The sequence below is a fragment of the Camelus bactrianus genome, chromosome 11 (genome assembly GCF_048773025.1).
Source record: "Camelus bactrianus isolate YW-2024 breed Bactrian camel chromosome 11, ASM4877302v1, whole genome shotgun sequence".
Taxonomy (NCBI): domain Eukaryota; kingdom Metazoa; phylum Chordata; class Mammalia; order Artiodactyla; family Camelidae; genus Camelus; species Camelus bactrianus.
The window spans coordinates 68,454,842-68,481,347 of NC_133549.1; the positions used below are offsets into that span (position 1 = coordinate 68,454,842).

Genomic DNA, 26,506 nt, shown 5'->3' on the forward strand with positions numbered 1-26,506 from the left:
TCTCCTAGTGTTTTTCTTGCATTGATTTGCTTAAAAGTCAGAGAGTTTATCAGAAACACTATTTGAAACTTTAGGTTTTAAGACTGTTGCCTGAAGTCTAGCGTTTTGGCATCACCTTCAGTTTATACTTTGTTTTTAGTCATATAAAGAAATAAATTCCATCCATGAAATCACTAGTCCACAAAATTGATACTTTTATGAACCAAATGAGTCCTTTAGCTTCTGTCTCAAAAGTCTGGAAAGCCCGTAGAAAAGAATGAATTAAATGTCTTCATATTAGATAAGAAATGCATTTGTCTAAAGATTCAGACTCCAGGAAGGGGAGTGGTTAACAATATTTCATATGAACAGCAACACTGCCACCAATATTTAAAAGTACATATAATTATTCAAACCACTGTTGTGTGTGTGTGTGTAGTTTTAATTTCACATCAATTTTACGAAGGAGGATAATTGTCATTCCCATTTGAGAGGTGAGAAAACCAAGATACAAAGGTTAAATTACTCGGTCCAACAAACTATTCAGTGGTAAAAGCTGGGGCTCAGGACCAGCTACATAACTGGGGGGGGGGGGGGGGGCGGCAATTAAAATGAAAATGCAGAGGTCCTTTGCAAAAAAGCAGGGAAAAACATGTTATTAAAGGACCTAAAATATAAAGCTTTTCCTTTAAAAATGTTTTAGTGTGTTATAAATGTCATAAAATATAGTTGGGTACTAGTTACAACCGAGTAACAATATACACTTAAAAATTACAAAAATATTTTTGGTGTCATACTTGTATATAATATATAATACTTTCATTTTCACTTCATACAGTTGAAAGTGATGTGAATGGCTCTTGGCAAATGCTAAGTGGGCAGTGCAGTGTCTTTAAGTACATTAGGTACAATCATAATGTTGTTCAGCTGTCATCACTGTCCATCTTCCAAACCGTTTCATCATCCCAAGTTGAAACGCTGCACATTAAACAATACCCTAGTCCCCTCTTCCTTCAACCTCTGGCAACCACTATTCTCTCTGTCCTTATGAGTTTGTCTGTACTGGGTACCTCCTAGAAGTGAACTCATACAATATTTGTCCTTTTGTGTCTGGTTTGTTTCACTGAGCGGAATGTTTTCAAGATTCATCCATGTGTCAGTGATCACTATTGTGACTAATGCTGCTGTGAATATTGGTACACAAATACCTGCTCAAGTCCCTGATTTCAGTTTTTGGGGGTTCGTACCTAGAATTGGATTTGCTAGATCATATGATAATTCTATGTTGAACTTTTTGAGGGGTCATACTGTTTTCCACAGGGGCTGCACCAGTTATATTGTCCCCAGTAATGAACAAGGGTTCCAGTTTCTTCACAACCGGACCAATGCTTGTTATTTTCCATTTGTTGACAAAAACCATCCTAATGAGTGTGAGGCTGTATCTCATTGCAGTTTTGATTTGCATTCTCTACTGATTAGTGATAGTTGAGCACTTTTTCGTGAGCTTATTGGTCATTTGTATATCATATTTGGAGAAGTGTCTATGCAAGTCCACCTTTGCCTGTTTTTTCCCCCCCAGCTTTATTGAGATATAATTGGAATATAAAAGTATGTAAATTTAAAGTGTACATCATGATTTGCTACTTAAATATACTGTGTAAGGATTACCACAGTAGGGTTAGTTAACAGCTCTACCACCTCATGTAATTACCATTCCTTTTTTTTGTGGTGAGAACATTTAAGATTAATTTTCTTAGCAATTAAAAAATGTATAATAAAATATTGTTAACTATAATGGGTGTGCTGTAGATAACATCCCCAGAACTTACTCATCTTATAACTGAAAGTTTGTACCCTTTGATTAACATCTCCCCAACTTCTGCAGCCCCCAAACCCTGGCAACCACTTTTCTATTCTTTTTCTATGCGTTCAGTTTTTTTAGATTCCATATGTAAGTGATATCATAAAGTATCTCTTTCTCTGTTTGACTTATTTCACTTAACAAAATGCCCTCAAGGTCCATCCATATTGTTGCAAATGGCAGGATTTTCCTTCTCTCTCATGGCTGCATAATATTCATTTATGGAGATAGATAGATATCCATATAAACACTGTCTGTTCATCTATAGATGAACACTTAGGATGTTTCCATATACTGGCTATTGTGAATAATGCTGCAGTGAACATGGGAATGCAGACAGCTCTTTGATCATGAGTATATTTCCTTCGGATATATGCCCAGAAGCAGGATTGCTGGATCATATATAGTTCTGCTTTTAATTTTTTGAGGAATGTCTATACTGTTTTCCATAGCAGCCACACCAATTTACATTCCCACCAACAGTATATAAGGGTTTCCTTTTATCTACATCCTTGACCACGTTTACCTCTTGTCTTTTTGATGATAGCCATTCTGGCAGGTGTGAGGTGATATCTCATTGTAGTTTTGATTTGCATTTCCCTGGTGATTAGTTATGTTGAGAATCTTTTCATATACCTATTGACCATCTGTAGGTTGCCTTTAGGAAAATGTCTATTCAAGTTGTCTGTCAATCTTTTAATCTGATTGTTTAGGTATTTTTGTTATTTTGAGTTATGAGTTCTTTATTTTGAATACTAACCCCTTATCATATAACATGATTTGCAAATATTTTCTCTGTATGTTGCCTTTTCATTTGATGATTTTCTTTGCTGTACAGGAGCTTTTTACTGTGATATTTGCATTTGTTGCCTTTGCTTTAGGTGTTAAATCCAAAAAAATTATCACCGAGACCAATGTCAAGGAGCTTACTGCCTGTGTTTTCTTCTAGGAGCTTTATGGTTTGCAGTCTTATGTTTAAGTCTTTAATCCATTTTGAGTTGATTTTTGTGTAAGGTGTGAGATAGATAGTGGTCCAGTTTCATTCTTTTGCATGTGGCTGTACAGTTTTCCTAGCACCATTTATTGAAGAGACTGCCTTTTCCCTATCCTTTATTGTAGATTAATTGATAATACATACATGGGTTCATGTCTAGTCTCTCTATTTTGTTCCATTGATCTATGTGTCTCATTTTATGACAACACTACACTGTTTTGATTAGTATAGCATTGTAATATAGTGTGAAATCAAGAAATGTGATGCCTCCAACTTTGGTCTTCTTTCTCAGGATTGCTTAGGCTTTTCATGTCCATTGTGGTTCTATACAAATTTTAGGATTGTTTTTACTATTTCTGTGTAAAATGCCATTAGAATTTTGATAGGGATTGCATTGCGTAGCATGGACATTTCAACAATATTTATTCCTCTAATCCATGACCATGGAATGTCTTTACATTTATATCATCGTAAATTTCTTTCATCAGTGTCTTACAGGTTTCAGAGTATAGGTCTTTCACTACCTTGGTTAAATTTATTCCTGGACATTTTATTCTTTTTGATACAATTGTAAATGAGTTTGTTTTCTTTTTTTTTTAATTAATTTATTTATTTATTTATTTTAACTGAAGTACCATCTGTTACAATGTGTCAGTTTCTGGTGTACAGCACAATGTCCCAGTCATGCATATACATACATATATTCATTTTCATATTTTTCATTAAAGGTTATTACAAGACATTGGACATAGTTCCCTGTGCTATACAGCAGAAACTTCTTAAAATCTTTTTTTTTATATTTAGTGGCTAACATCTGTAAATTTCAAACTCCCGAATTTATCCCTTCCCACCCGCTTTCCCTGGTAACCATTAGATTGTTTACTATGTCTGCGAGTCTGTTTCTGTTTTGTAGATGAGTTCATAGTGTCCTTTTTTCCCTTTTTTTAAAAAATATATTTTTATTGAAGTATAGACAGTTTACAATGTGTCAATTTCTGGTGTACAGCGTAATGCTTCAGTCATATAGGAACAAACATATATTTGTTTTCATTTTCTTTGTAACCATAAGTTGCTATAAGATATTGAGTATAGTTCCCTGTGCTATACAGTATAAACTTCTTGTTTATCTATTTAATATATAGTAGTTAGTATCTGCAAATATCAAACTCCCAGTTTATGCCTTCCCATGCCCTTCTCCCTCTGGTAACTGTAAGTTTGTTTTCTATGTCTGTGAGTCTGTTTATGTTTTGTAAATAAACTTGTCTTTTTTTTTTTTTTTTTTTTTAAGATTCCACCTATAAGTGATATCATACAGTATTTTTCTTTCTCTTTCTGGCTTCATTCAGAATGACATTCTCCAGCTCCATCCATGGTGCTGCAAATGGCATTATTTTATTTTTTATGGCTGAGTAGTATTCCATTGTATGAATACACCACAGCTTCTTTATCCAGCCATCTGTCAATAGAATTTAGGTTGTTTCCATGTCTTGGCTATTGTAAATAGTGCTGCTGTGAACACTGAGGTGTATGTATCTTTTTGAAGTAAGTTTTCCTCTGGATATATGCCCATGAGTGGGATTGCTGGATCATATGTTAAGTCTATTTTTAGTCTTTTGAGGAAATCTCCATACTGTTTTCCATAATGGCTGCACCAAACTACATTCCCACCAACAGTGTAGGAGGGTTCCCTTTTCTCCACAGCCTCTCCAGCACTTACCATTTGTGGACTTTTTTTTTTTTTTTTGCATTGTTTCCCACTGGGATCCTTATATGTTCTTTTTTTTTTTTTTAACATTTGTTTATTGATTTATAATCCTTTTACAATGTTGTGTCAAATTCCAGTGTAGAGCACAATTTTTCAGTCATACATGGACATATACACACTCATTGTCACATTTTTTTCTCTGTGAGCTACCATAACATTTTGTGTATATCTCCCTGTGCTATACAGTGTAATCTTGTTTATCTATTCTACAATTTTGAAATCCCAGGCTATCCCTTCCCACCCTTCCCCACCCGGCAACCACAAGTCTGTATTCTCTGTCTATGAGTCTATTTCTGTCCTGTATTTACGCTTTGTTTTTGTTTGTTTGTTTGTTTGTTTTTGTTTTTTAGATTCCACATATGAGCGATCTCATATAGTATTTTTCTTTCTCTTTCTGGCTTACTTCACTTAGAATGACATTCTCCAGGAGCATCCATGTTGCTGCAAATGGCATTATGTTGTCAGTTTTTATGGCTGAGTAGTATTCCATTGTATAAATATACCACATCTTCTTTATCTAGTCACCTGTTGGTGGACATTTAGGCTGTTTCCATGTTTTGGCTATTGTAAATAGTGCTGATATGAACACTGGGGTGCAGGTGTCATCCTGAAGTAGGGTTCCTTCTGGATATATGCCCAGGAGTGGGATTCCTAGGTTATACAGTAAGTCTATTCCTAGTCTTTTGAGGAATCTCCACACTGTTTTCCATAGTGGCTGCACCAAACTGCATTCCCACCAGCAGTGTAGGAGGGTTCCCCTTTATCCACAGCCTCTCCAGCATTTGTCATTTGTGGATTTTTGAATTATGGCCATTCTGACTGGTGTGAGGTGATACCTCATTGTAGTTTTGATTTGCATTTCTCTGATAATTAGTGATATTGAGCATTTTTTCATGTACCTTTTGATCATTTTTATGTCTTCCTTGGAGAATTGCTTGTTTAGGTCTTCTGCCCATTTTTGGATTGGGTTGTTTATTTTTTTCTTATTGAGTCATATGAGCTGCTTATATGTTCTGGAGATCAAGCCTTTGTCGGTTTCATTTGCAAAAATTTTCTCCCATTCCGTAGGTTGTCTTCTTGTTTTACTTCTGGTTTCCTTTGCTGTGCAGAAGCTTGTAAGTTTCATTAGGTCCCATTTGTTTATTCTTGCTTTTATTTCTTCTAGGAGAAAATTTTTGAAATGTATGTCAGATAATGTTTTGCCTATGTTTTCCTCTAAGAGGTTTATTGTATCTTGCCTTACCATTTGTGGACTTCTGAATGATGGCCATTCTGACTGGTGTGAGGTGATATCTCATTGTAGTTTTGATTTGCATTTCTCTGATAATGAGCGATATTGAGCATTTTTTCATGTGCCTATTGGCCATTTGTATGTCTTCATTGAAGAATTGCTTGTTTAGATCTTCTGCCCATTTTTGGATTGGGTTGTTTGTTTTTTATTAAGTTGTATGAGCTGTTTATATATTCTGGAAATCAAGCCCTTGTCAGTCTCATCTTTTGCAAAATTTTTCTCCCATTCTGTAGGTTGTCATTTTGTTTTGCTTATGGTTTCCTTTGCTGTGCAAAAGCTTCTAAGTTTAATTAGGCCCTATTTATTTATTTTTGCTTTTATTTCTATTGCCTGGATAGACTGCCCTAGGAAAACATTGCTAAGATTTATGTCAGAGAATGTTTTGCCTATGTTTTCTTCTAGGAGATTTATCATGTATTGTCTTATATTTAAGTCTTTAAACCATTTTGAGTTTATTTTTGTGTATGGGGTGAGGGAGTGTTCTAACTTTACTGATTTACATGCAGCTGTCCAGTTTTCCCAACACCACTTGCTGAAGAGACTGTTTTTTCTCCATTGTACATTCTTGCCTCCTTTTGAGTTTTTCTTAATTTCTCTGATAGTTTGTTCTTAGTGTATAGTAAGGTAATATTTATGTATCCTACAACTTTACTGGATTTATCTCTAGTTCTATCATTTTTTGTTGGCATATGACATTGAGTATGATGTTAGCTGTGAGTTTGTCATATGCAGCCTTTATCATGTTGAGGTACGTTCTCTCTATATCCACTTCATTGAGAGTTTTTAATCATAAACTAATGTTGAATTTTGTCTAATGCTTTTGTGTATCTATTGAGATGATTATATAATCTTTTATTTTGTTAATTTGGTGTATCACATTGCTTGATTTGCATATATTGAACTATCTTTGCATCTCTAGAATAAATCTCATTTGATTATGGTGTATGACCTGCCCCCCCTCCCCCGCTGCCCTTCTCTTTTCCTGAGGTTTAGAAGGAAGCTAGCTTCCGCATTTATTTCTGCTGGTGATCCTAATGAAGGCAACTCCCTCTGGGTTACTGAAAGAGATTACAAATCAGTGTATGTCACCAAAAGATTAAGGACCCATGTCTCTATTTAATCAAAATTCATTTTTTGCAAGCAAAACCCAAGCAAATTCAAAGCAAACACTTTTTCTTCTACAATTCTTCACTTATACCTGATTAGCCACCCATTTCTCCTTACGAATAAAAATTTTAAAATAACATGATTAATGTAGTCTTTAAATGGTATCAGAATCAGTTTTTGTCAACAGATTAAACATTTGATTACAACTTTCAGGTAATTCCTTTTTTTCATTTTTTTTTAATTGAAGTATAATTGACTTACAATGTTACTAGTTTCAGGTGTACAACAGAGTGATGCAGTATTTTTATACATTACAAAATGATCACTATGATAACTCTAGTTACCATCTGTCACCATACAAAGTTATTACAATATTACTATATTTCTCTGTGATTCATTCATTTTGTAACTGGAAGTTTGTATCTCTTAATATCCTTCATCTTTTTTCACTCCTCTCCCTGCGCCCTCTACTCTGGCAACCACTTGTTTATTTTCTGTATCCATGGCTCTGTTTCTGTGTTGTGATTTTGTTCATTTGTTTTGTTTTTTAAATTCTACATGTAAGTGAAATCATATGGTATATGTCTTTTCCTATTTGATTTCAATTTCACTTAGCATAAATATCCTCTAGGTCCATGTGTCTTGTCCCAACTGGCAAGATTTCACTCTTTTTAATGGCTGAATAATATTCCATTTTGTGTGTGTATGATACACACACACACAAATTACTTTTCTTTATCCATTCATCTATTGTAAGTTGCTTCCACATCTTGGCTATTGTAAATAATGCTGCAGTGAACATAGGAGTACATGTATCTTTTCAAATCAGTGTTTTTGTTTTCTTCAGAAAAATGCCCAAAAGTAGAATTATTAGATTGAATGGTAGTTATATTTTTAATTTTTTGAGGAACCTCTGTACTATTTTCCATAGTGGCTGTACTAACTTATAGTCCCACCAAAAGCACATAGATCTACTCTAAATAGAAAAGAAGCAGAATGCTACAAAAATGAGAAACTCATAACTGGAAAGGTGATAACTACCATGAATTCCAAATAGAATAAACACAAAATTGTAAAAGAAGACATCTAAATCATTAAGAGTGGGAGAGGGAAGCAAGGAAAGCCACTGTGGAAAACAGTATGGAGATTCCTCAAAAGACTAGGAACAGACTTACCATATGACCCAGGAATCCCACTCCTGGGCATATATCCAGAAGGAACCCTACTTCAGGATGACACCTTCACCCCAATGTTCATAGCAGCACTATTTACAATAGCCAAGACATGGAAACAGCCTAAATGTCCATCAACAGATGACCGGACAAAGAAGCTGTGGTATATTCATACAATGGAATACTATTCAGCCACAAAAACCAACAACATAATGCCTTTTGCAGCAACATGGATGTTCCTGAAGAATGTCATTCTAAGTAAAGTAAGCCAGAAAGAGAAAGAAAAATACCATATGAGATCACTCATATGTGGAATCTGAAAAAAAAAAAACATAAATACAAAACAGAAACAGACTCATAGACATAGAATACAAACTTTTGGTTGCCAAGGGGGTGGGGAGGTGGGAAGGGACAGACTGGAATTTTAAAATGTAGAATAGGTAAACAAGATTATACTGTATAGCACAGGGAAATATATACAAGATCTTGTGGTAGCTCACAGCGAAAAAAAAATGTGACAATGAATATATGTATGTTCATGTATAATTGAAAAATTGTGCTCTACACTGGAATTTGACACAACATTGTAAAATGACTAATACTCAATAAAAAAGTTAAAAAAAAAAAAAAAGGGCACATAGAGTTACCTTTAATCCACATACTTGCCAACAGTTGTTATTTATTGTCTTTTTGATAATAGTCATTGTGACAGATGTGAGATATCTCGTTATGTTTGTGATTTGCATTTCTCTGATGAGCAGCTTTCCATGTGTCTGTTGGCCATCTGTATGTCTTCTTTGGAAAAATGTCTGTTCAACTCCTCTGCTCATTTTGTTTTTCTCTGCCCATTTTTTAATCAGCTTTTTTTATGTTGAGTTTTATGACTCTGCATTTTGGATATGAACTTAACTAGATAAACCATTTGCACATGTCTTCAGTCATTCAGAGGGTGTCTTCTTGATAGTTTCCTTTGCTGTGAAAAAGCTTTTTTTTTTTTTTTAATTTTAATTGAAGTACAGTCAATTACAATGTGTCAGTTTCTGGTGTAGAGCACAATGTCCTAGTCATGCATATACATACATATATTTGTTTTCATATTCTTTTTCACTAAAAGTTATTATAAGATATTGAATATAGTTCCCTGTGCTATACAGAAGAAACTTGTTTTTTAATCTATTTTTATATATAGTGACTATAGTGAATAACATTTGCAAATCTCAAACCCCCAAATTTATCCCTTCCCATATCCTTTCACCCAGTAACCACAAGATTATTTACTATGTCTGTGAGTCTGTTTCTGTTTTGTAGATAAGTTCATTAGTGAAAAAGCTTTTTAGGTTGATATAGTCCCATTTATTTTGCTTTTGTTTCTCTTGCCTCAGGGAGACATATCCAAAAAATATTGCCAAGACTGATGTCAAGAGTGTACTGCCTATGTTTTATTCAAGGAATTCTGTGGTTTCAGGTCTTACATTTAACCCTTTAATTCATTTTGAGTTTATTTTTGTATGTAGTGTGAGAAAGTAGTCCAGTTAAATTCTTTGGCACATAGCTGTCCAGTGTTCCCAGCACCATTTATTGAAGAAGCTGTCTTTTCCCCTTTGTAGGTTAATTGACCATATAATATGGGTTTATTTCTGGGCTCTCTATTCTGTTCCACTGATCTATGTGTCTGTTTTTGTGCAGTATCATACTGTTTTGGTTACTGTAGTTATGTAGCATTGTTTGAAATCAGGGACCGTGGTGTTTCCAGCCTTGTCTTTCTCAAGTTTATTTTGCCTGTTTGTGGTCTTTTCTGTTTCTGTGCAACTTTTAGAATTACTTGGTCTAGTTTCATGAAAAATGCCATTGATATTTTGATAGGAATTGCATAGAATCTGTAGATTGCCTTGGGGAGTATAGTCATTTGAACATTTTCCATTTGTGTCATTTTTAACTTCTTTCATCACTGTATGACAGTTTTCCAAGCACAAGCCTTACACCTCCTTGGTTAGGTTTATTGCTAGGTATTCTATCCTTTGTAATGTAGTTATTAATGGGATTGTTTTCTTAACTTCTCTTTCTGATAGTTTGCTGTTAGTATATAGAAATGCAACAGATTTCTGTATATTAATTTTATATCCTGCAACATTACTGAATTCATTTATTAGTTCTAATTTTTTTATTGTGTCTTTGGATTTTCTATATATATAGTATTGTGTTATACCTGCAAACAGTGAAGTTTTACTTTTTCCTTTCCAATCTGGATTCCTTTTATTTATCTTGTCTGATTATTGTGGCTAAAATTTCCAATGCTTTGTTGAATAAAAGTGGTGAGAGTGGGCACCCTTTTCCTGATCTTAGAGGAAGTGCTTTCAGCTTTTCATCATTTAGAATGATGTTGAATGTAGGTTTGTCATACATAGCCTTCATTATATGAGGTATATTCCCTCTACACTCACTTTGAGAGTTTTTCCATCATAAATGGATGCTGAATTTTGTCAGAAGCTCTTTTTTGCATCTATTGAAATGGTCATATGATTTCTATTTTATAATTTGTTAATGTGTATGTATCAAATTGATTGATTTTTGTGGATATTGAATCATCCTTGCATTCTTGGAATGAATGCTACTTGGTCATGGTGTATAATCTTTTAGTGTATTGTTGAATTTGGTTTGCTAATATTTTGAGGATTTATGTTCATCAGTGATATCCACCTGTAATTTTCTTTTTTGGGGGGTCTTCATCTGGTTTTGTTATCAGGTGACGCTGGCCTCATAGGATGAGTTTGGAAGTGTTCCTTCCTCTTCATTTTTGGGGGGAGTAGTTTAAGAAGGATAGGTGTTAACTCTTGTTTGGTAGAATTTACCTTTCAAGCTGGTCCTGGGCTTTTATTAGAAGTTTTTTTTTTTTTAATTACTGGTTCAATTTCTTTATTAGCAATTGGTCTCTTCATATTTTGTTTCTTTCTGATTCAGTCTTGGGAGACTGTGTTGCTAGGAATTTATACATTTCTTCTAGGTTGTCCATTTTATTGGCACATAGTTGTTTGCGGTAGTCTCTTAACGATCCTCTGTACTTCTGTGGTTTGGATATAACTTTCTTATTTTCGGTTTTATTTACTTGGTCCCCTTTTTTTCTTGATGAGTTTGTCTAAAAGTTTATCAGTTCTGTTTATCTTTTCAAATAACTAGTCACATGCTTGTTTTTTGCAGTTTTATTCTTGTAGCTAACTTCCAGTCACATAATATTGTCAGAAAGGATGCTTGATATGATTTCAGTTTCCTTAAATTTACTGTAACTTGTTTTGTGGCCTAGTATGTAACCTGTCCTGGAGAATGTTTTGTGCCCATTTGAAAAGAATGTGTATTGTGATGCTTTTTAAAAAAAAAAAATCTTTTTATTGAAGTGTAGTGAGTTTACAATGTTGTACCAATTTCTGGTGTACAGCACAATCCTTTAGTCATATAGGAACATACATATATTCATTTTCATTTTCTTTTTAACCATAAGTTACTACAAGATATTGAATATAGTTCCTTGTGCTATACAGTATTAACTTGTTTATCTATTTTATATATAGTAGTTTGTATCTGCAAATATCGAACTCCCAGTTTATCCCTTCCCACCCCCTTCCCCCTGGTAACCATTAAGTTTGTTTTCTATGTCTGTGAGTCTCTTTCTATTTTGTAAATAAGTTTGTCTTTTTTTTTCTTTTAGATTCCACATATACATGACATCATATGATATTTCTCTTTCTGGCTTACTTCACTTAGAATGACATTTTCCAGATCCATCCATGTTGTTGCAAATGGCATTATTTTATTATTTTTTACGGCTGAGTAGTGTTCCATTGAATAAATATACCACAACTTCTTTATCCAGTCATCTGTCGATGGACATTTAGATTGTTTCCATGTTGTATTCTGCTGCTTTTTGAAGGAATGTTACATATATAGTCCCTCTGATCTAATGTGTCATTTAAGGCCAGTGTTTTCTTATTTTCTGTCTGAATGATCTGTCCATTGAAATAAGTGGGACATTAAAGTCCCCTATTGTGTTACTATCAATTGCTCTCTTTGTTAGTATTTGCTTAATGTATTTAAGTGCTCCTATGTTGGGTGCATATGTATTTACAATTGTTATGTTTTCCTGTCAGGTTCATCCCTTTATCATTTTGTGATGTCCTTTGTCCCCTATTACATTCTTTGTTTTAGAGTCTATTTTGTCTCATATAAGTATTGATATCCCAGATTTCTTTTCATTTCCATTTACGTGGAATACCTTTTTCCATTCCCCTCACTTTCAGTCTGTGTATATTTAGATCTGAAGTGAGTCTCTAGGCAGCATATATATGGGTCTTGTTTTTGTATCCATTCACCTACTTTTTTGGATTGGAGCATTTTGTCCATGTGTATTTAAAATAACAATTGCTAGCTATGTACTTATTCCCATTTTGTTAGTTGTTTTCTGGTTGTTTTTGTAGTTCTTTTGTTCCTTTTTCTTCTGTTACTCTTTCCTTGTGATTTGACTATCTTTAGTGTTGTTTGGATTCCTCCCTTTTTTGTGTGTGTATATCTATTACAGGCTTTTGGTTTGTGGTTACCATGAGGCTCCAGTATAACAATATATTATGTATGTGTGTGTGTGTGTCACACACACACATAATGGTTGTATGTCATATATACATACGAATCTATATATAACTATATATGTGATTATTTTAAGTTGATGATCTCTTAAGTTCAAACACATTCCAACAACCTTGCATTTTTACTTCCCCCCATCACACACACATTTAAAGTTTTTGGCATAATATTTAACATCTCACTTTTTGGTGTATCCCTTAACTACTTATTGTGGATATGGATGATTTTACTACTTTTGTCTTTTAACCATCCTACTAGCTTTGCAAGTGGTTGATCTCTTCCTTTCATCTAATCTCTTGTTGATGCCTTCTGGTGTATTTTTTATGTCAGTTACTGTATCCTTCACCTCTTTTTGTTTCTTCCTTATATTTTCTAACTCTTTGTTAAACTTCTCACTGTGCTATTCTGTTTTTTTCCTTTTTTTTTTTTTTTAACAGAGGTACTGTGGATTGAACCCAGGACCTTTGTTCATGCTAAGCATGCACTCTACCACTGAGCTATATCCACCTCCCCACACCTCCCTGTCCATCCATTCTTGATCCAAGTTCATTGAGCATCTTTAAGATCATTACCTTGAACCTTGAACTCTTTATTGGGTAGATTCCTTATTTCTTCTTCACTTAGTTCTTCTTTTGGGGTTTTGTCTTATTCCTTCATTTGGAACATATTTCTCTGTCTACTCATTTTGCCTAATTCTCTGTTTATTTGTATGTATTAGGTAGGTTGGTTACTTTTCTTGATCTTGGATAAGTGGCCTTAAGAGGTGTCCTATGGGGCCCAGCAACACACTCCCCTCTAGTTACCAGAGCTATACCCTCTAAGTGCCACCATATGGGCTGCATGGGCCCTTTTGTTGTGGTGGGACCAACTAACGTGGGCATGCTGGTAGGCATGACTAGCCCCAGGCCTAGTTGGCCACCAGGCCTTGCCTCATGCAGTGGCTGCCAGCTCACTGATGGATGGGGTCAGGTCCTGGCTTTGTTGCCCGTTTGGCCCAGGGGGTCCTGGGGCTGGTTCTAGCCTGCTGATGGATGGGTAAGCCCCCAGCACTAATAAGCTAGAGGGAAGACTCCAAAATGGTGCTTGCCAACACAAGCATCCTCACAGTAGAATGAGCTCCCCTCATAATGGTGCCATCAGCATCTTTGTCGCTAGAGGGAGTCCCAATTGCCTCCCGCCTCTCAAGGGCACTTTCCAAGATCAGTAAGTGGGTCTGACCCAGGCTCCTTTCAAATTACCACCTGTGCATTGGGATTTGAGTGTGTAAGTATTTGTGCATGCCCTTTATGAGTGTGTCTCTGCTACATCATTGGAAACGCCTCATAGCATAACTATGTAGCTTCCTTTACTCACAGAGCTACATGTTAGATCTGTGGGAAAGAACTACAAGACAGAGCTGCTAAATAAACTAGGAAAAACCTAGCAAACTTTATCTTAGGTACTGGTATATCCCAACGATCAGTACTGTTTAGGGCATGATAAGCTTAGGATTAAATATGATTTGAACTTAATGCATGTTTAGAGGGTGTCTAAAATTCAGAACCAGGTAGATCCATCTTCCCTGACCCCAACTATGGAATAGTCCCGAAGTAAATTGCAGGAAGAAATTGGATCCCATAGATTACAGGAGTTTTGGAAGTATGTCCATGTTCCACTGGAGATCATAGAAGCCCAAATAAAAGAATTAGGGACTGACTGACATGACGAGTGTTGACTGAGCAAAAATTTTTTGAAAGGGCTGTCTTGCAGATTATTGACTCAAACACTGAAGGAACTAAGGTGATGGGCAGTGGAAAGAACCAGAACATGTGAAATTCTTAAAAAAAAAAAAAAATTATCGGCTTAATAATTTTACCTGTTACACAATTTAAAAAACCCCTTTACACTTAAAAAAAAAAAAAAAAAGAAAAGAAAGGTGATGTCTCTGCTTTCTATAGCCCTCCGGCTCTCCCATACACAAGCCCTCCTGGCCTTCACAGCCAGGTGTTCTCAGGGCTTGTCTTCTTGGTCCAAGACCCTCAGGCTAGGGAGACTGACGGGGGGCTCAGACTCCTTGGTCTTTGGGGAGAATTTCTGCAACTGTGATTATCCTCCCATTTGTGGTTGCTCACCTTGGGGATGTGGGTCTGGACTATACTGCGTCGTGCTGTAGTTCCTTCTTCATATCTTTAGCCATGGAAAATCTTTTCTGTTAGGCCTCAGGTTGTCCTCATAGAGAGTTGCCCGTAGGTGGTTGTAATTTTCCTGTGCCTGCTGGAGGCGTGCCCAGGACCCCCCTACTCAGACATCTCGGCCACAGCTTCCTGGTGTATGATCCTTTTAACATATTGTTGAATTCTGCCTCCTGATACATTGTTGAGGATTTTTGTGTGTATATATCTCAGGGATATTGGCCACTACTGCTCTTTTCTAGTAGTGTCCTTGTCTGTTTTTGGTATTACAGTAATGCTGGCCTTGTAAAGTGAGTTTGGAAGTATTCTCTCCTCTATTTTTTGGAAGAGTTTGAGAAGGATTGATGTTAATTCTTCATTAAATGTTTGGTAAAATTCACCAATGAAGTTTTCTGGTCCTGCACTTCTGTTGTTGGGAGGATTCTGATTAATTATTCAATTTTCAATTATTAACTTTTGTTTTTATATATTTTCTGTTTCTTCCTGATTCAATTTTGGTAGATTGTATATTTTAAGAATTTATCCTTTTCTTTTAGGTTGTCCAATTTGTTGGTAAATAATTGTTCATTGTAGTCTCATATGATCCTTTGTGTCTCTACGTTATCAATAGTAACATCTCTTTCATTTCCAATTTTGAATCTTCTTTTTTTTCCTAGGTGAGTCTAGCTGAAGGTTTGCCGATTTTGCTCTTTTCAAAAAACCAGCTCTTAATTTTAGTGATCTCTTTAGGCTTTTTAGTATCTATTTCATTCCTTTCCATTCTGATCTTTATTTCCTTCTTTCTATAACTTTGGGCTTCACTTTTCTTCTTTTTCTAGTTTTTTGAAGTGTGAAGTTAGGTTTTTTATTTGAGATCTTTCTTGTTTCTTAATGTACATATTTATCAGTATGAACTTCTCTCTTAGAACTGTTTTTGCTGCATTCCATAAGTTTTGATATGTTGTATTTCCATTTTTATTTGTCTCAAAGTATTTTTTAATTTTTTTTTTTTTTAAATAGACTTTATTCTTTTAGAGAAACTTCAGGTTCACAACAGAATTAAGCAGAGAATACAGAGTTCACACATAGCCCTTCCCACCCACACATATATGCTCCCCAACCCTCAACATCCCTCACCAGTGTGGCGTATTTGGTACAATTGCTGAACCACATGGGCACATTATCAGCCAAAGTCCATAGTTCACATTAGGGTTCACTCTTGATGTTGTACATTGTATGGGCTTTGACAAATGCATAATGGCATGTAGCCACCACTATAGTATCATACAGAATAATTTCATTGCCCTAAAAATCCCCTGTGCTCCATCTACTCATCCCTCCCTCCCTCCCTCCCCCCAAACCCCTGGAAACCACGATCTTTTTATTGTTTCTGTAGCTGTGCCTTTTCCAGAATGTCACCTGGTTGGAATTGTACAGTTTGTAACCTTTTCAGACTGGCTTCTTTCATTTAGTAATATGTCTTTTAAGTTTCTTCTAATGTCTTTTGTGGCTTGATAGATCTTTTTTTCTTTTTTTTACTGCACATATATTTTAAAATTTACATATATGTACTGTTCATTGTTTCTAAGAACGTATAGCGCTTTTGCTTTTTAAACTTACATGTTATCAAAGGGATAAAGCCAAACACAAAATAATAATTAACTCAAAAAGATACATACACCCTGCTATTAACAGCAACTTTATAACTGCCAAGATGTGGAAGCATCCTAAGTGCACATCAATAGTTGACTAGATAATGGAGATGCAGCACGTATGTATGTGTATTTGTGTGTGTATATATATATATATATATATATATATATATATATATATATATATATATATATACATGTATATATATGTACACACACACACACAAATGGAATACAACTCACCCATAAAAAAGGATATTTTGCCATTTGTGGCCCTTCATTCGCTTTTTTTTTTTTTTCACTTCAAAAACCAGAATTTTATAACTGGCAGAGACATTTCCATTACATCAAAAACAACAAAGTACCTAGAAATAAACTTAGCCAAGGAGGTTACCTCTACTCTGAAAACCGAAATGACACAAAGAAATGGAAAGATTTCTTGTGCTCTTGGATTGGAGAATCAACACTGTCAAAATGGCCACACTACCCAAATTAATCCACAGACCTCACTGGAATTTGACACAACATTGTAAAATGATTATAAATCAATAAAAAATGTTAAAAAAAAATCCACAGACCTGTCAAAATACTCATGACATTCCTCACAGAACTAGAACAGACAATTCCAAAATTTGTAAGGAACCACAAAAGGACCTAAACAGCCAAAGCAATGTTTTGTAGGTCTTTCTTTTTTTTTTTATTTTTCTTCTTTTTCTCTTTTCTTTAGTCATCAAACCATAAGAAGGTTCTTTAACATTTGCTGTAAAGCTGGTTTGGTGGTGCTGAAACCTCTTAGCTTTTGTTTATCTGTGACGCTTTTGATTTCTCTGTCGAGTCTGAATGATAGCCTTGATGGATAGAGTATTCTTGGTGTGAGTTTCCCCCTTGCATCACTTTAAGTATATCATGCCACTCCCTTCTGGCCTGTAGAGTTTCTGCTGAAAAATCAGCTGATAACCTTATGGGAGTTCCCTTGTATGTTATTCGTTGCTTTTCTCTTGCTAATTTTAATATTTTCTCCTTTTCCTTAATTGTTGTCAACTTGATGACTATGTGCCTTGGTGTGTCCCTCTTTGGGTTGATTCTGTGTGGTATTCTGCACTTCCAGGACTTGGGTGGCTGTTTGCTTTCCTAAGTTTGGGAAGCTTTCTATTATTATCTCTTCGAAATTTTTCTCAGGTCCTTTCTCTCTTTCTTCTCTTTCTGGGCCCCTATAATGTGAATATTAGAGCACTTCATGTTGTCCCAGAGTTCTCTTAAACTATCCTCATTCCTTTTTATTTTTTTTTTCTTCTGTTCTGAAGTAGTGATTTCCACTAATCTGTCTTCTAGCTCACTGATCCGTTCTTCTGCCTCATTTAATCTATTCTTGGTTCCTTCTATTGTATTGTTCATTTCAGTGATTTTATTCTTCAACTCTGTTTGGGTATTCTTTATATTTTCCAACTCTTCGCTAAAGACTTCACTCTGTGCATCTGTACTCCTCTTGAGTTCTCTGAACATCTTGGCCATCATTACTTTAAACTCTTTCTCAGATAAATTACCTATCTCCTCATCACTTATTTCTTCTGGGATTTTATCTTATGCCTTGGCCTGGGAGATATTCCTTTGCTACCTCATATCGTCTATCTTTCTATGTGTTTGTGGATTCCTTCCACAGGCTTTGAGATTATTGTTTTCTTGTTTCTAGTATCTGCCCCTGGTAGATGAGGCTGCACTAGAGGCTTATGCAGGTTTCCCGGCAGAAGCAGCCAGTGCCTGCCCACTGCTGGGTGAAGCTTGGTCCTGGACCTCTGGTGGGTAGGGCTGTGTCTAGAGGCCTTTGTGGCTCAGGAAGTCTGCTGATGGGTAGGGCTGTGTTCCCACCCTGTATGTTGTTTGGCCTGAGGCTTCCCTACAGGCTGTTGGGTGGGGCTAGGACTTGGTGCTAATGATCCAATCAAGATGTCAGCCTCCAGGAAAGCTCAAGTAGATTAACAGTCCCAGATTGTCCCCCACCAGCTTTTAAGCCCCTTGAGTGAGCTTCAGCCATCCCCCACATCCCCAGGAGACCCTCCAAATCCAGCAGGCAGGTCTGGCGCAGGTCCATGTGAAATCACTGCCTCTGCCCTTGGACCTGGTGCACGTGAGTTTCTGTGTAGGCTTCTAGAGTAAATGGAGTCTCCATTTTCCCCAGTCCTGTGAGGCTCCCGGAGCCAAGCCCCCCTGGCCTTCAAAACCAGATGTCCTGGGGTCTCCTTCTCATCCCAATGCCAGGACCCGAGCTGGGGAGCCTACATGGGGTTTAGGAGCTCTCACTCCTGTGGGAGGGCCTCTGTGACTTAACTATTCTTCAGCTTGTGGGTTGCCTACCCGGGGGTTATGGGGCCCAGTTATGTCATGAGCACGCCCCTCCTACTGTCCTGCTGTGGTTCCCTCTTTGTTTCCAGTGCAGATCTTTTTTGCTAGGTTCCAGTCTTTTTTCGATGGTTATTTAGCATTCAGTTGTGGTTTTGATATAGTTGCGAGGAGAGGCAAGCTTGTGGTCCTACCACTCTGCAATCTTGACCAGTTAATTTCTCTTTTAACTTACTCTTTGACCTGTTAATTGTTCAGTAACATCTTTCATCTCCATATATATGAATTTTTCAGTTTTTGTTTTTATAATTGATTTCTAGCCATACCACTGATGTCAGGAAAGAAGTTTGATCTGATTTCAACACTCTTGAAATTAGTAAGATTGATTTTTGGTCATAATACACAGTATATCCTGGATATTTGCACTTGAGGAAAATATGCATTGTTATTTTTGGATGGAATGTTCCATATATATTAAGTTCATCAGGTTTAATGTGTCATGTAAGGGTGAAGATCTACTCACATTAAATAGTTTGGTGACCTGTAAGCTTCATGAACTTGGATATCCAAATCTCTCCTCTTATTTGGGAAGTTCTCAGCCATTATTTCTTTAAATAAGTGTCTTTCTCCTCTCATCTTTTCTGGGGCTCCAATAACTCACAAAATTTATTTTGATGTTTCCCAGACATCAAGTTAGCTTTCTCTACTCTTTTTCATTCTTTTTTCTTCTCCTCTTACTGGATAATTTCAAGGATCCTATCTTCTAATTCACACATAATTTTCTTCTGCTTGATCAAGCCTGCTGGTGATGCTTTCTGTTCCATTTTTCATTTTACTTATTGTATTCTTCAGCTCTAGATTTAAAAAAAAATTTTTGTGGGGGCGTAATTGGGTTTATCCATTTATTTATTTAGATGTTTATTCTTTAAAAGAGGTACTGTGGATTGAACCCACAATCTTATGCATGCTTAGCAGGCACTGTACCACTGAGCTATGTCCTCCCCACTAGATTTTGTTTGTTTCTTTTTAGTTATTTCTCTTTGTTAAGCTTCTCATTTTGTTCATGTATTGTTTCCTGACTTCATTGAGTTGTTTTTCTGTGTTTTCCTGTAAATCATTGGGCTTCCTTAAAACAAATTTTTAATTCTTCAGTTGGTAAGCTGCAGATCTGCATGTTTTGCGGGTCAGTTACTAGAAGATTATTATGATCCTTTAGTGTTGTCATGTTTCCTTGATTTTTATGTTCCTTAAAGTTCTGCATTGTTTTCTTTACATTTGAAGTAGCAGTTGTCTCCTCCTATCTTTAATAACTGGCTTCAGGAGAGAAATACCTTCCATCAGCTTTGCTTAGGAATTCTCAGGCTTTCTCAGATCTTTGAATACATCTGCGTCTTGCCCCCTCTTTTGGCTGTTAAGTTCATATACCTTCTCTCAATCCTGCAATATATCAGGCCAGGTGCTGACAGCCTCCCTTTTGCTTTTCCAAGGGTAGACTGAAAACTTAAGACCCCATTGGGAGCTGAGCCCAGGTGCTTCATAAATGAAATCAGAAGAGTAGGAGGTGGTCAGAGCCAATGAGAAGGAAACCTTATCTTTGCATAGCCATGTCTTATGGAGGAGTGACGTTATACATTCACATGCTTTTCACCTAAGCCCCTAAGATCCAAGGGAGAAGCCCCAGACCCCCTTCTCTTGCAGTGTGGAGGTAGTAGTGCTGCAGGGGGCAGAGCTGGCTGGGGGTTCCTTAGGGCAGTATAGCTGGCATTTGTTTTATAGACTCTTGTCTTTAGAATTGGAGGCTGGGGGTAGTATTTCAATCTGTTACATGTTTTGTATTTAAGGAAGAAAACCTATTTATTAATGAAAAATAATAACATACACAAGAGTCTGTCTCTGGCCTGCAGAGTCAGGCTGGATTTCTGTGAGTGCCTACTGACCATCTGCCAAAGCTCACTATGGTCACCATGAGGAGCATGCACCAGGAGCCAGCCACAGAGTGTGGGTGTGTATGGGTGAGGCATGCAGAGTGCTGGGGGTGCCATGGGCCAGGTGGGGGGAATCAGTAAGTAAGGCAGTGTGGTTAGGATTTGTGTCCCTTTAATGTTATCTAAGAGTCCTCCCTGTCACTCTCCTAGCTTCTTCCTGCCCCCCACCCACCATGATTCCGCTTACGATTCAGTTCTCTGGATGAGGTAAGAGGGAAATGGGCCTCATTGGCAGCAAACTGTACACCTGGGGAAGGTATTTTGCCCAGTTTTTAATTGCAGTTGTTGAGTTTTAGGAGTTCTTTATATATTCTGGATATTAATCTCTTATATATATATATGATTTACAAATATTTTATCCCATTCTATGGATTGCCTTTTCACACTCTTGATAGTTTTAAATTTTGCAGAAAAGTTTAAATTTTGGTAATGTCCAATTGATCTACTTTTTTCTTTTGTTGCCTGTGCTTTCGGTGTCATATCCAGGAAAGCACTGCCAAATCCAATGTCATGAAGATACTCCTCTATATTTTCCTCAAGAGTTTTATGTTTTTAGCTATTATGTTTAGGTCTGTAATCCATTCTGCATTACTCTCTTTACATGTGGTATAAGATAAAAGAACAAATTCATTCTTTTGCATATAGATACCCAGTTTTTCCAGGACCATCTGTTGAAGTGTCCTTTCTACCATTCAATGGTTTTAGCACCTTTGTCAAAATCATTTCACTATATATGAGGGGATTTATTGTGTGTGATTATCAAGTGTGATGTTTACTAGAAGTTTATAGTACAGACCCCTAATCAGATTTAGGAGGTTCCCTTCTACTTCTAGTTTTCAGTGTTGTTGTTTTTAATTATGAATGGATGTCAATCTCCTTCCCAACAATTAATATTATACATGTTAAGGCTGTGGATTCCGCTAGCAGGTTTTTTTTTTTTAACATTTTTTATTGATTTATAATCATTTTACAATGTGTCAAATGTTAGCAGATTTTTAAAATATTGAACCATCTTTACATTCTTGGGATAATGTGATGTTTTTAATTATTAATATAACTTCTTTTGTTAATATGGGTCAATCCAGACTATTTCTTCTTGGGTAAATTTTGTGATTTTCTCTTTGAAGAAAATTGTTGATTTCATGTAAATTGTCTAATTTAGTGATATTAAGATGTTCATAATAGTCCATGATTACCCTTTTAATGCTTGTAAAAGCTATAGTTATGTCCCTTTTTCAGTGCCTGATATTGGTAATTTATTTCCTTTCTCTTTGCTCTGTATCAGTATAGCTAAAGGTTTATCAATTTATATTTATTCAAGAAAACAGCTTTTGGTTTCATGGACTTTCTCTATAGTCTGTCCATTTTCATTTCATTTATTTTTGCTCTTTAAGTTTCTTTCTGCTTACTTTTGGTTTAATTTGTTCTTCCTTTCTAGACTTAAAAAAAAAAAACCTTTATTGAAATAGAACTTACACACCATACAACTCAACAATTTAAAATGTACAACTTGATGACTTTTAGTACATTTAAAAAATTGTGTATGCATCATCCCAATCAACTTGAACACTTTCATTAACCCAAAAAGAACCTTAATGCCCCTTAACCATCACTCCCTAATTCCCCCATCCCCAAGACAACCATTAATCTTTCTTTTTCAGATTTGTCTATTCTGAACATTTCATGTACATGTGGGATCATACAATATGCAGTCTTTGGTGATTCATTTCTTTCACTTAGTATGTTTTTAGGGTTCATCCATCTTGTAGTACGTGTGAGTACTTCATTTCTTCTTATTACTGAGTAATATTCCATTATATAGCTTTTCCAGCTTCTTTTTTCCCCCCAGCTTCTTAAGGTAGAAACTTAATTAATTTTGAACCTTTCTTCTTTATAATAGACACTTAGTGCTGTAAACTTGCATCTAAGCACTAATCATTTCCATCATACTTAATAAGGATTTTCTCTATTTTCCTAAATGAATATATTTATTTTATTACATTTTTAGGTTTTTATAATGCCCCTTATGTTCCAAGAAAAGGGACTAGGATGAGGAATATGATATCTGATTAATATATCTATCCTGCTCAATTGTTAAACATTCTGAAGATTTTAAAGGCAGTTTCTTCAAGCATCACTTCACCACAATGAGTACATTTCTGTCAGCTGTTCTTGATGGAATGACTAAGGATTAGGGTTTCTCAGTCTTGGTGCTACTGACATGTGGGCCTGATCTTTTTTTTTTTTTTTTTTTTTGAGATATAATTCATATAACATTAGTTTCAGGTGTACAACTTAATGATGAAATATTTATCTGCATTGCTAAATGATTACCACAGTAAATCATTATCACCAGTTACACTTTTTTATGATAAAAACTTTTAAGATTTACTCTCAACTTTTAAATATACAGTACAGTATTAACTGTCGTCACTGTACTGTATATTACATCCCATGACTTACTTATTTTATAACTGAAAGTTTGTACTTTTTGACCACTCTCACCCATTTTGCTTAACCCCTAGCTCTTGCCTTTGGAAACCACTCTTTTCTCTGTATTTGTGAGTTTAGGGATTTTTTTGTTTTGTCTTTTTAGATTCCACATGTAAGCAAGACCATACAGTATGTGTCTTCTTCTGACTTATTTCAGTTGGCCTAATATCCTCAGGGTCCATCTATGGTATCACAAATGGCAAGATTTACTTTTTTTTTATGGTTAATATTCCATTGTGTGTATATATCACATTTTCTTTATCCATTCATCCACTGAAGAACACTTATGTTGCTTCCAAGTTTGATGCAAAGAACATGTGGGTGCATACATCTTTTCAAGTTAGTGCTTTCATTTCCTGCAGACAAATACCCAGAGGTGGAACTGCGGGACTTTGTGGTAGTTATGTTTTTATTCTGAAGAATTTCCATACTGCTTTCCGTAGTGGCTGCACTATAAATACATTAATTTAAAATCTTTTTTGGCTTTATACTATAATCGTTAAATGTTAAATTTTTTCTATAACCGCTGTTATATTCTACAGGTTTGATAATTAGGATTTTCATTATCTTTCATGTCTACTTCATAATTTCCATTCTTGTGTCTGAAGTTCATTTCCTAGATTCTTTGGGAAGAGATCATAGGAACAATATTTTGAGTTCCTGCATGTTGATAGATTTGTCTGTGCCCTTTATACTTAAAGGTTATGCTGGATATAAAAATCTTTAGTTCACATTTTTTTTCCCTTGACTATCTTAAATGTATTTTATATCCATTTTCTTCTGGGATGAAGTGTTGCTGTCAACATCTGATGATCTAGTTCTCTCTCCCTTGTAAGTAATGTGGTCTTTTTGCTAGAATGCTCAAAGGAATTTTTCCTTCTTTAAAATCTGGTAATTTTACAAGTATGTATTGGTGTTGGTCATTCTGAGTTGTTATTCCCTGGTACACGATGTGGTCTTTCAATATGTAGTTTTAAACATTTTTATTTTAAGAAAGTGCTGGGTCAGTCTCAGCCTGATAGTGATGCTGTTGTGTAGGAATGCCTGAGACGCTCGCCGGGGTCCCTGTTGCTTGTGGAGAGTCCCCACAGACATTCCATGGACTGGAGCCAGTGTTGTGGCTGGACCAGCCCCTGTGGTTCTTACTATGACTGCAGGGTGCACCTCAGCAAAAACCATTAGGGAACTTCGAGGAATAAGATTACTCATATCCTGGAGGGTACCAGCACTGCCCAGGGCCGCGAGGTAGAGTGGAAGAGGGGAACTGGATGTGAGGGTCTCCCTTTATTAGGGTCCAAGGGTGAGGTACTTGGGGTTTTGTGGGTTCACTCTTTATTGGCAAATTTCAAGCATAAAAGTGGGAACAGGGCCTGGGAAGGGAAAAGCATGGACACCCAGTCAGTCAGTTATCCAGGACACAGGACTTTCTAAAGGGAAAACCTCATGGATGGGGGCAGCCTGGCTCTCACCTACTTGTTTTGCTTGTAGCTGTGTCATATAGCTGGTAGTAAGCTTATTCTAGATCGATGTCTTTGATGTGGAGGTCTCAGCAATCAAAAGCTTAACGTCAGGCACTTAAACTACAGAAAGTATTCTTGAAATACAGTTTTTAAGCATGATTCTCTTTACTTGGTTCTGTTTGTTTAGGGATTCCCATTCTGTCAGATCTTTCAGTGTTTCTCAATTTCTTTTGAGTTATTTTATTAACTTTTTATTTTAAAAACTGTCCTCTTTTTTATCTTTCCTTATCCATTTATCTGCTGATGGACACTTGGGTTACCTCCACCTTTTGGCTACTGTGAATACTGCTGCTCTTACAATGAGTATATAAAAAGTATCTCTTTGAGTCCTTGCTTTCATTACTTTCAGATATAATACCCAGAAAAGGAGTTGCTGGATCATACGGTAACTGTTTATTATTTTGAGGAATCACCATACCACTTGCTACAGGGGCTGAACTATTTTCATTCCCACTAGCAATGTGCGAGAATTCCAGTTACCCTATAGCCTCACCAGCACTTAATTCCTATTTTTTTGTGGTAAGTCATCTTAAAGGGTGTAAGATGGTATCTCATTGTGGCTGTGCGTTGCACTTCCCTAGTAATTACTGACGTTGAGCATCTTTTCATGTGTTTATGGAATATTTGTGTATCCTCTTTGGAGAAATGTCTATTCAAGTCCTTTATCCCTTTTAAAAATTGGGCTATATTTTGTTGAGTTACAAGGATTTATTTCTGAGCTCTCTTCTATTCCAGTTGTCTGTTTTTACGTCAGCATCACACTATTTTGATTACTGTAGCTTTGTAGTAAGTTTTGAAATCTAGAAGTCTGAGACCTCTATTTTTCAAGATTGTTTTTGTTATTTAGGGTCCCTTTTGACTCCATACTAACTTTAGAGAAATCCATCATATTTCTGTTTAAAAAAAATCATTGGGATTCTGATAGGGAATATATTTTCCCACCCTTTCACTTTCAACTTATGTACATCTTAGATAAAATTAGTCTTTTTTAAACAACATATTCTTGGGTCTTGTTTTTTATCCATTATGTCAGTTTATACCTTTTGATCGGGGAGTTTAATCCACTTACATTAATTACTGATAGGGATGGACTTTTGCCATTTTGTTTTATGTCCTACAGCTTTTTTGTCCCTCATTTTCTCTATTACTGCTTTTTTTTCTGTTTAATTTCTTTGTAATGACATCTTTTGATTCCTTTTCATTTCCTTTTGTGTATATTCTATAGCTATTCTGTGATTGCCATGTGGGTGAAACATAACATCCTAAAGTTGTAACAATCTAATCTGAATCAATACCAATCTTTTTTTTAAAATTTTTTCAGTTTTATTAGGTAGAATTGTTAGAATTTGACTGCACATATACAATATATTTCTGCAACCTCACATAAAAACTGTACCCCTTTACAGATCCATTCCCCTTTATGTTAAAGTCACAAAGTACAACTTTATTTGTACTTATGAAGAGTGGAGTTGCAAACCAAAATCACAATGTTGATTTTCCTGTTGTCCATACCTTACTTACCTTTACTACAGATTTTTTTATTGTCTTATGGCTTAAAGTCAGTGTCCTTT

The 26,506-nt window shown here is 35.9% G+C and overlaps 1 pseudogene; it reads left to right on the top strand.

Moving 5' to 3' along the window:
- Positions 1-14,083: 14,083 nt before the first annotated feature.
- Positions 14,084-14,194, top strand: LOC123619200 (small nucleolar RNA SNORA18; annotated as a pseudogene).
- Positions 14,195-26,506: the final 12,312 nt, after the last annotated feature.